Below are 10963 nucleotides of genomic sequence, written 5' to 3' on the forward strand. Positions count from 1 at the left end.
GACTCTTCTACAGGAAATTAAAAATAAATCGAAACAAAATTTGGTTCAACCTGATGAGAAACATTTTCGTTTGCTGCAATGAACTGAAACATTTTGTTTTGAATCAGTTTAACATTACATTGAATCTGCCTAGGATGTTGTAGTGCTTCATGGGAATTGTAGTTCAGATACTTCATGTCCCCATTCTCTTCTATGGGCTGTATTTCTTGGCTGGACTATATCTCCATGATGCCCTGAACCATGTGATGCATCATGGGAATCAAATACCTGCAGTGCATCATGGGAGATGTAATCTGGCCAGGTAGCCTGGCCCACAGAGAGTAATGATGGCAGAAGGCACCTGAATACACCACTCAAGAGGCTCTGTGCCAAAACAGATATTAAACTGTATCTGCATATCTGACCCAAAAGGAAATGATTCAAGATTTCCAAATCAAAATTTTTCTGAATTTTTCACTCCACAAAATTTTTTATTATTTTGACTTTTTGTCCCAAACAAACGTTGAGATATCAGAATTTCCCATCAGCTGGAAATTCCAATTTTTGCTCACTGCCACCTATTTCCATGTATTGAAGTGCAAAGAATCAGCCAAATTGCATTTCATGGATTATCTCATAAAATGCACTGAGCTAGCAGTATTAACAAATCCTTTCCAACTAAGGGATTGAAATCATCCCAGCAGAGAGTAAAGCTAAGGGTACGTCCGGACTACCTGCCGCATCGGCGGGTAGCAATCGATTTATCAGGGATCAATATATTGTGTCTCATCTAGATGCGATATATCGATCCTCAAACGTGCTTCCGTTGACTCCAGAACTCCACCAGGGCGAGTGGCAGTAGCGGAGTCGACGGGGGGAGCCGCGGCCATCGATTCCACGCTGTGAGGACGGGAGGTAAGTCGAAATAAGATACATCAACATGTGTATCTTACATTGACACCCCCTGCCCCAGTGTAGACCAGGCCCAAGTATCAGAAAAAAGGTTTTGCATTGCCAAGTAAAACGCTGAAGGCTAAATTCAAATCTCAGACATACTAGTCCCTGCCCTCCCTCCACGCCCTTTCTGTACTGCCACACATTACGGTACTGTGGAGGAATGCCTCTTGATGTATGGCGGCCCAGACTACTACCCACCCTTCTGCTTGCCCTCTGACCCAGCTAGGAAGATTTCTCCCATAATCACTGAAGGAAGCCCAGACTCATCTAGGCTGGGAAATCAGTAGGTCACTAAGGGGGAGGATTTCCAAAACCACTTAAGTGCCCAACTCCCACTGATTTTCAATAAGAGTTGGGTATCTAACTGCTTTTGTCAACTGCCCCCTAAATGAAAGTGCAGTGAAGCACCTGAAACTTTGTGGAGACAACTCTGCCATCTTCTCCCTATGTGCACAGTTACCCTTTCTGTGCCAGAGAAGTGCAGAAAAATTCCCTAAGCAAAATAAGATACACAGGAGAGCCAGAGTGTCACATCTCTGGATTCTCTCACCAGAAGTTTTGCTTCTAACTTCCTAAATGTGCCTGCCAGTTCTCAAGCTGGTAATACAGAGTTGCGGGGGGGGGGGGGGGACCCCTGGAAAAGTTCAGTTTCACAGAAGTCAGTGTGCCCTTTAAACAAACAAAATAGCAGAAGTGAAATCTCGAGGGAATTCCTAACATTAAAAGCCAGGGTGAGCTGGCATACATCAGCCGGGGGTAATTTTGTGATTTTAGGGGATATCCTGAAAGATCATGTGAATATTCTCTCCTGATGTGGTTGTTCCAGTGACACCCATCCACACGAAGGAGGAAGCAAGCGCCTGTGCAGCAGGCACATCTTGCAGATAATCAGAGCCAGGCAGTTCGCCAGAAGGATTCAGAATCCCAGCTAACCACCAGTCCATGTGACTCAGCCAGGGGCGGCTCTAGACACCAGCGCGCCAAGCAGGCGCTTGGGGCGGCCGTTTCCCGGGGGGGCGGCATTTGGCCCCGGTTGAGCTCCCGCCGGCATGCCTGCGGCAGGTCCACCGGAGCCCGGGACGAGCGGACCTGCCGCAGGCATGACTGCGGCGGGTCCCGTCTTCCCGCGGCTCCGGTTGAGCTCCCGCAGGCATGACTGCGGCAGGTCCGCTCGTCCCGGGCTCCGGTGGACCTGCCGCAGGCAAGCCGGCAGGAGCTCAACCGGAGCCGCGGGAAGAGGGGACCCGCCGCGGGACCGGGGAAGGGCGGCGCAGCGCTCCGCGCTGCTTGGGGCAGCCCGATTTCTAGAGCCGCCCCTGGACTCAGCATTCTCTGTTGGCCACACACATGTAAAGGGCACACACATGCTGTCACTGGGAATCCACCTCCCTCTCAATTATGCTACTTTGCTTCTCTTCAGTTCTCTTTTTGTTTTAAGAAGTAGGATAGTTTGGTGTGGGGTTATATTTAATATGCATTTTAGGGAATAATTTAGCATTCAAAGCAGGAGCTGAGCGTCAGGACTCTTGGGTACTTTTCCTGTTTCTTCTACTGACATGAGCAAACCACTTGGCAAGTTCTCTGCACATTTACCCAATGTCCATATGCTAAGGAAACTGGCTCCCAGACTCTCACATTTGTGTCATATGAACTAAGCAGAGCTGCTTTAGACAAAGCTGCCAGGCCTGTAGCTTCAGGGAGGCCAAAGGGCTCAGGCTTCACCAGGAATAGGACACTAACCGCGATGGGATTTAACTAGAAGCCAATGTAAAGCCCAGAGCTGGCTAAATGTGTAGAAAACCCTGAGTTTTAGTTCTGCCCACGGTAAGGGCTTTATACAGCTTTCCAGACAGACGTCTGATGCAAATCGATGAGATGAACAATAGTACAGGTAGGAGAGATTCACCAGAGTGAATATATGCCTGCAAGCAGGCATTGTTCTTTATAATTCAGGTGGAAGCAGTAAACAAAGAAAGGCACGAAGAACTGTTAATAATAAGCACCGATGTGGTGAAGTCATTGACACAACTGAGACAGCTCCAGAAAGCGGGTGTGCTGGCAGCAAAGAATGAACCTCCAACAGGAGGATGAGAGAGGAGATATTGAGAGGAGGCCAGACCTGGCAGAGCACAGGGTGGTTGTAGAGTTTGTATAAAGATGAGATCACAGGGATAGCTGGGGTCATGATGCCTATGAAGGACCTGGAAGAGAAGGAGCATGGTTTTGTAGATGAGGAACCAACAGAGGTCTTCACAACATGGGTATGAGGGTGAGGGCCTGCTGCAGCCTCCTGAAATTAGGATATAAAGCCTGGTTTACACTACAAAGTTAGGTTGATGTAAGGCAGCTGTAAGCGTCTACACTGAAATGTAGCTCCTACCAGTGATGTAGTGGGTGAGTTACGACTTCATAACTCCACCTCTGCAAGAGGCGTAGCACTTCAGTTGATGTAGTTAGGTCGACACAATGTCAGTGTAGAAGCTGCATTGCTTACGTTGATTGTTTCTGCCTTTCAGAAACTGTCCCACAGTGCCCCATACCGGCAGTTAAATCGGCGCAAGCACTTCTGGTGAGACGCACAACAACAGATGGAGTGTAGTGTGGATGTGTACAACTGATTAAATTACTGCGGTGGCTGTTTCTCGACGTAACTTAGGTCCACTTAATTTTGTGGTCGAGACTTGCCCTTAGAGATGTAGGATGTCCCAAGGGGAGGGAGTTTCAGACATCAAAGTAAGAAGGAGCAAATGGATGAAGGAGCCATTCAGCTGAGTGAGTGGCAAGGAGAGGCAGGCTGGTCTGGGCTGCAGAAGGAATAATGCAATAGTTTAGGCTTGCAAATTGGATCAACGTGCAAAAGAAAGTGAGGGCAGTTAACTCCTGGAGCCGAGGAAAGTGCTGGCTTCTCTATCACCCAAAGTCTTTAAGTCAAGACAGGACGTCTTTCTAAAAGATCTGCTCCAGTTAGTTGTACCACAAATCACTGAGCCTGTTTCAGAACGAACTGGGTGAAATTCTCTGGCCTGCATTATGCAAGAGCTCAGACTTGAATGATCATAACAGTTCCTTCCAACCTTATATTCCATGAATCTATGAAATCTCAGAGTCAATGATGCTTCCAAAATTACACTGAAAGGGTGGAGGTCAGAGTTGAGGAAAGAGAGGTAATGACTTATGAGACATTAAGAGAACTAACTGTGCATAGGTTGGCTAATCAATGGCTAAGAGGGGATACAATAGTTAACAGTCTCCAAGTATCTGAAGGGTGTTAACACCAATGCAGGAGAATAATTATTTAGGATGGAACAAGGATGTGTAATTAGGTTTAATGGGATGAATCAAAAGAGGGAATAATTAGGCTGCATAGAACAAAAAACTTCCTGCATTGTCTGGATCACTTTAATTGTTATTCTTCACCTCAAAAGTTCTATGATTCTCTGAACACACTCCATCCTTGATAGAAAATAACAGGGTATGCAGACTTTTAGTTTGAATTTTTATGCTCTCATCACCATGCCAATTCTCATTTTTATGTTTGTTTGTTTCTTTCATGCTTAAGGACTCCAGAAATGGTGATGGGATTTCAAAGGATGCTTTCTTGCCCCATCTCAACAGAACAAGAGAACAAAGAACAGAACTAAACTCTAGCTGTTTACAATGAATTGTGGCCTTTCACATCTAGCAGATGTGTAAGCAGGGCTAACTAAGAGTGATGTTGCTCTGAAATGATGTGCCGCCTTGACAATAACAAAAAGCCACTTCAAAGAAAGCCCTGAAGGTCAAAAAGCCAACGAAAGGAAAGAGGAGAGAACAAAACAGCAAGAGACAGGAAAAAACCACAGAAAGGACCAATCCTGCAGACCTACAGCTTGCCAGATGAACGCCCATTGGTTTCAATACGAGTTTCTTATGAGGAAAGTTTGCAGGATCTGGCTCCAAATCACTATCAAAAGCCAGTAAGATAAACAACGCCGCTTTGTACTTTTAGAACATCTGCCATGCTAGGTCACCTCACAGCACTTTACAAATACTGATTAAGCTTCAGAAGCCCCTGCGAGATGTACGTAATTATCACAGGAGTCATTCTGCAAAGCAGGAAACTTAGGCCTGGTCTACACTAGAGAAGCAGCTTACGTCTACACTACCTCTGTATCTACAACGATGCTTCCGCCGATATAAATCGCCCACTACATCAGGGGTTGCAACCTTTCAGAAGTGCTGTGCCGAGTCTTCATTTATTCACTTTAATTTAAGGTTTCGCGTGCCAATAATACATTTAAACCTTTTTAGAAGGTCTCTTTCTATAAGTCTATAATATAGAACCAAACTATTGTTGTATGTAAAGTAAATAAGGTTTCAGAATGTTTAAGAAGCTTCATTTAAAAATTAAATTAAAATGCAGAGTTCCCCGGACCAGTGGCCAGGACCCAGGCAGCGTGAGTGCCACTGAAAATCAGCTCACGTGCCGCCTTCGGCGCCCGTGCCATAGGTTGCCTACCCCTGCACTACATCGACTTAGTATCTCCACCTCTGCAAGAGGCGCAGCACTTAGGTTGATGTAGGTAGAGCAACGCAGTGTGTGTAGACACTGAGTTACTTACATTGCCTGTTGGGTGTCAGCCCCGATGATGACATCTGACAGCTGGAGCCCTGCTGCCACCTCCTGGTGAGGAATTGCAGGCAGGGAGAGGAGAGCCCCAGCCTGGCCACCGCCTGGCTCGGGCTCTCCTCCTCTTTCTCCCTCAATCCCTCACCAGGAAGTGGTAGTGGGGCTCCGGACTCTCAGACCTAGCAGTGGGACTGGCGGTGCCCTGCAGTGCCAGTTAAATCAGCGGAAGCGCTCGGGGTGAGGACGGGCACTGCCGACAGGAGCTAGTGTGAACATCAAAAACCGCAGTAATTACTTGGTGGCTGTACATCGACCTAAGTGAGGTCACCTTAATTTTGTAGTGTAGACAAGGCCTAAGAGTCACACAGAGAGTTCATCTTTCCTGCTGCAACCATTAGAAAGACCACTTGTGATCACTAACAAAGAACGTCTCTGTCCCAGTCCCAGAGAAGAAGGGATTTGGGGATTCTGGCAACAGAGGACTGTTATACCTATTCTGTGAGCACTCACTTCTGAAGTTAAAGGGTTATGGTCAATTCAGTAAAGGAGCGAAGGCCACCCAAAAGGATGACAAGCTTAAGATGTTGTCCATTCAAGACAAGATCCAAATGCTTAAGAATTTGGCTCATGGCAGCTTGTGAGAGCCTGTATCTTGTCCAAGTGCCATTCCCAGCCAAGTGTATAAAAGAAACTGAACAGAGCAGTCTGCACTCACGCAGTGCCCCCACTGTGAACAGGGCCAGCAGCTGGGGATACTCTGATCTGGTGAATGCAGGAGATTGTGTCTAACTCCCAGGCATATGGGTGCTTTTGAAAACCCCACTAGATGTCTAACTGCATATGCAGGGGCCTAAATACCTTCAAAAACCAGGACCTTTGTCTTCACTGCCTTAAGGTGTGTTCTTATAGCGAGAAAGCGAACGCGTGTTAGTGCTCTCAATGTAAAATCCTAGCGGAGGCTAGGCACTGTAGTTTTTGCCACAATGTAGCTAGTTAAGATCAAACTTGGCAGGAGGGGCAGGGGTATAGTGTTGAACTTGCCTAGTTACATTGTGCTTAAATAGCCGACTCCTGGTCTTCACTCAGTTTTACAACGAGAACATGCATTCGGTATCCCGTTCTAAAAACCCATCTTTTTTGGCAGTGAAGACACATCATCAGTTTAGTGTTGTTCTGCACCACAGACTGAAGTTTTTTGCACTTTCTTATCACCTTTCCCCAAGAATCATAAAGAACTTTGCAAACATTAGGGACCAAAATTTGCTCTCTGTTAAATAAGTGTAACTCCAGATTACTTCCACTAATAATTGAATTGACTGCAATGGCGTTACTCCAGATTTACACCGATGTATCTGAGAAAATAATTTGACATATACTAATTGCATGGCAAAGCCTCCATGTAGCAAAAACAAACAAACAAACAAACTCGTACACACTGAGTGCCTGGAAAGTTAAGAAAACAGGTATACTTGGCTGTATGATGTGTACTGACTCCTTTCTGTAATGCATGCAACAGACTCGGCCAGTGGATTCTGAAGGCATTTACTGACATTCTATGTGGTTCTTCTTCCTTTCGACCACATTTTCTCACATTTTGCAAAAACAACCTGAAGTTAAAATCTTGTGCAAAAAACCCACAAGACCCTTGAAGCTTTTTAGTTTTGGGGGAACTCAAGGTAGGCTGCAGATCTTGGGACAAGGTGCACAGAGCCACTAAATCCCGTTGACAAGATACTTCATGCAAACAGTACCTGGCAGATTGACACTTCACTCTGATGTGCGTCATTTTCAACTGCTTTCCTTTGCATGTAAAATCGGGCTTAGCAATCAATTATATTCCATATTAAAGGGACTGCTGTTGGTGACACATAGAAGGTGTCATTAAATTTCTCAGCTGTTCCTGGATCCCATCTTTTCTTTCCTTTCTTTAAGCACACGCAGAATGGATTCTGCACAAGTTCTTCCAAGGCATCGCTTTGCTTTCTGCTTGCTGCATGTGAAAAGTGGCTTTACATTTGACAATAAAAACATATTATGGTGTTTTCTTGATTTGTTCACTTATTTCTCTCATAGCTTGGGACAGGCAAGAAATCCACAGCCGTTACTCACAGTCAGTGATGGAGGAAAATCAGAAAGTTTGTATGAAATATATTATAATATGGGATCAATGTCTCTTACAGCCTTAACAGGCAGGGAAATATACTTCCAAATTAGATAACTGTGCAGTTTCAAGCTCTGATCAGAATTTGATAAGCCGTGTGTAATGTGCCTAACTAGAGATTCCTGCTGCTGTCCTTTCTGGAGTTCATTGCTGATAGCCTTCCAAGCCAGAATAGAATAAAATCTACATTCTTATCCCTGACAGCTACTTAACTGTAATTCTTACTGTATCTTGACAGCTATAGATAAAAGCTGACGAGGGACACCTAGTGGCTGCATTTGCTGTAGTCCTTCATGACCCTCATTCATTAATCCATCTCTCTCCAATTCTTGCCTTGGCGCCATATAATGGAGACAAACTGTCTCGGTAATTCACTCATTGATTTATGAACCTGGGATCGGTTTGTTTTGACCTAACTATTTGATTGGCCCTGGTAGCTACTTCTATTAAGGAAATGCATCTTTATTTTGGCAGGGGGGGATAAGCAAAGGTGCAGATAAAGGACAGTTTATGCTTTATGCATAAATGAAGGCATAAAAGCTTCCAGAGCCAGATTCTCCTTTTCATCCCACAGAAGCTGTTTCCCCCAGATCAGCTCAACAAGCCAGAAGGAGTCTCTTTACTCACTGGCTTAGGCAGAATCAAATTGCCTATCTAAATTCCCCACTTAACTTTCACATAGATACATTCTTCTTCTTCAATTCCTGCCCTGAACTGTTGTACAACATTGATGTATGTTTTAAATGGCAGCCTCATTTAACTAGAAGGCATTCAACCTTCATCCCCCACCACACAAGTGAGTCATCCTAGTTACCACCCATGTAACAGTTGATATTTACTTTATTCATTTTGATATTTAATCTGTCTTGGTCTCCCTGGAGATTATTTCTTAAATAAACAGCTATTTACATAAAAATGCATATCCTACTTGATACGGACGAACTTTACAAAAGTATTCCAAAGGATACTCAAGTGATTTTTCCAAATTAGTAGCATTAGTCTAAAAGAAATGCACTTCCCTGTTACGTAGAAAACCAACTTCAGCCAATTTGGGACAGATTTTTAAAAGGTATTTTAGGCACCGAAAGGTGTAGGCAGGCACCTGGTGGGATTTTCAAACATGCCTAAGCAGGTTAGGCCCCTAAATCCCATGGATTTCAATGTACTTGAGGCAGCTAACTTGTTTAGGCACTTTTGTGCCTATCTATAGCTTTAGGTCCCTAAATACCTCTGCCGATCAGGGCCTGATGTTGAGATTAATCCCATATCACTCAAAGCTTTCTGCACTTTTCCTTTTCTTATGCTTTCACGCCTGGGTTTCACTGTATATAAATCTTTTAAAAAGTCTCAGAGCCAAGCAGAGTGAGAATGACTCTGCAGCCTGGTTGTCAGGGCACGCACCTGGGAGACCCAGTATCCAATCCCCCATATGTATCACCAAGAGGTATAGGAGACCCCAATTAAAATCCTCTCTCCCCTGTTTGAGGAGGCACTTAACTCTGGGTCTCCCATGTCCCACGCAGGTGCTCTAACCATTGGTGCTATAGGAGATTCTGATGAAGGGCTCCCTCCTCTCTCTTGCTGAAGCTGTTCCACTCTGTGTAACTAATTAAAGAGAGTCATTGGAGCCTGGTGACTGGACTCTGGGGAAAGAGTCAATTTGCAGTTTAGCCACAGTTCTGTCTGCTGGGGTGCTCCTCAAAGCATTCTGGGAAGTCTCTTCTTGACTTGAAGGAATACTGCTTTGCTGGTGCTTCCTATAAACTAGATGTTAAAACCAAAACAAAATAATCCTAATAAGCTTTGATTTGGCCACAGTTCTCCTGGTTGGGCTGTGCTCCCTGATTCAGGCCGATCAGCTCTTCCACCCCGGCATCGTTTTATTTTAGTCTTTTCCCCCTTGGTGGTCCCCTTCCCCTGCGGGTATCTCCCTGTTCCGAGAACAGAGAGAGACCTCTTTCCCAGAGCTGGTCTTGGTTAGCTGGGAGAGACAGGAGCCTTGCCCTGCTCTCTGTTCAAGGCTCCTGGTCCAGGGACTTAATGGGAAAGTAGACCAGGTCTCCCCTCCTCCCCCCAAACACAAACTATTCCCCCAAGACTGCTTCCTCTCTCCCTGTAACTGCCTCTCCCATTTTCCTAGGCTTTTGGGGATCTCAAAACTCCCCAAACCTTAACAGGGGCATTCTATGGAACGTGGTCTGGCTGACCCCGTAGGCCCTACTACCCTTAAGGGGACAGATCACCCATTACAACTCCCCACTTCTTTCAGACCACTTTAAGCACTGGTTCTGAGCCAATGCCCTGTCCCAGGCTTAGGAGGTGGCGTCCTGCTTTCTTTTGGCTGAAACATAAAACAAAGGTCCTCTGAGCTTCATGGGCATTTAAAACAGCACAGCATTGCTTTGAGGGTGGACAAGTTATTACACCAAATTAGATGTGTATTCATTTCAAGTTTATTCTATGTCCTTGAGCTGGTACTTAAAATGTTTTTGCGGGTTTATCACTTACTAGGGATTATGTAAAATGGGTTCCATGGTGCTCAGAATAATTTTTATCACTGAAAAATTTACCTGCTCCTTTTCATACACACCCTTTACTGCAAGACACCCCGTCTCTGCCAGTAATTACTGTCAATTAAAATATGCCATGAGAATATGTTCTTGATGAAGACACAAAACAACTTAAAAAAAACAATCTTGCAGATAAAAGCTGTTACAACATAGGAGTTCACAATAACTAGGTCTCTTAATGTCAGCAAAGTCTTATTACAGAAGAAAGAAATCTCTGCATCTAATCAAAGGAATGACTTACCATTTTCTGAATGGGAGCTCAGCCAATAGCACCAACACTTCCTCATTTCTGAAGAACCTACAATATTGATCGGATCCAGCTCAGCAGCATAACTTGAAAAAATCCCAGGGCTATCCAGGGAGAATAAAAAGAGTTAGTGTGTGAGGTATTCCATGTTTTATATCTAAATTAACCATTCTACTAAGAAATATAAAAAGTGCTAATTAGGGCCAAAATGTTAATCAGTTAAGAAGGGCAACAGCCCTGCCTTTCTATCCTCTTCCAATAATTATAATCATTGGATTTTAACAAGGGGAATTCCCCACTGTACGTGTTCTGTTGCTAATTATATGTTTCAAATGCGATGAGAATAATATAATGGCAGATGCATGCACAATGTTTACCCTTGAGCAACTGAACAGACTCAAATAAAAGTAACAGAAATTAAGCAAATTTACAGAGAGGTT

The sequence above is a fragment of the Mauremys reevesii genome, linkage group 27, assembly GCF_016161935.1.
Source record: "Mauremys reevesii isolate NIE-2019 linkage group 27, ASM1616193v1, whole genome shotgun sequence".
Classification (NCBI taxonomy): Eukaryota; Metazoa; Chordata; order Testudines; family Geoemydidae; genus Mauremys; species Mauremys reevesii.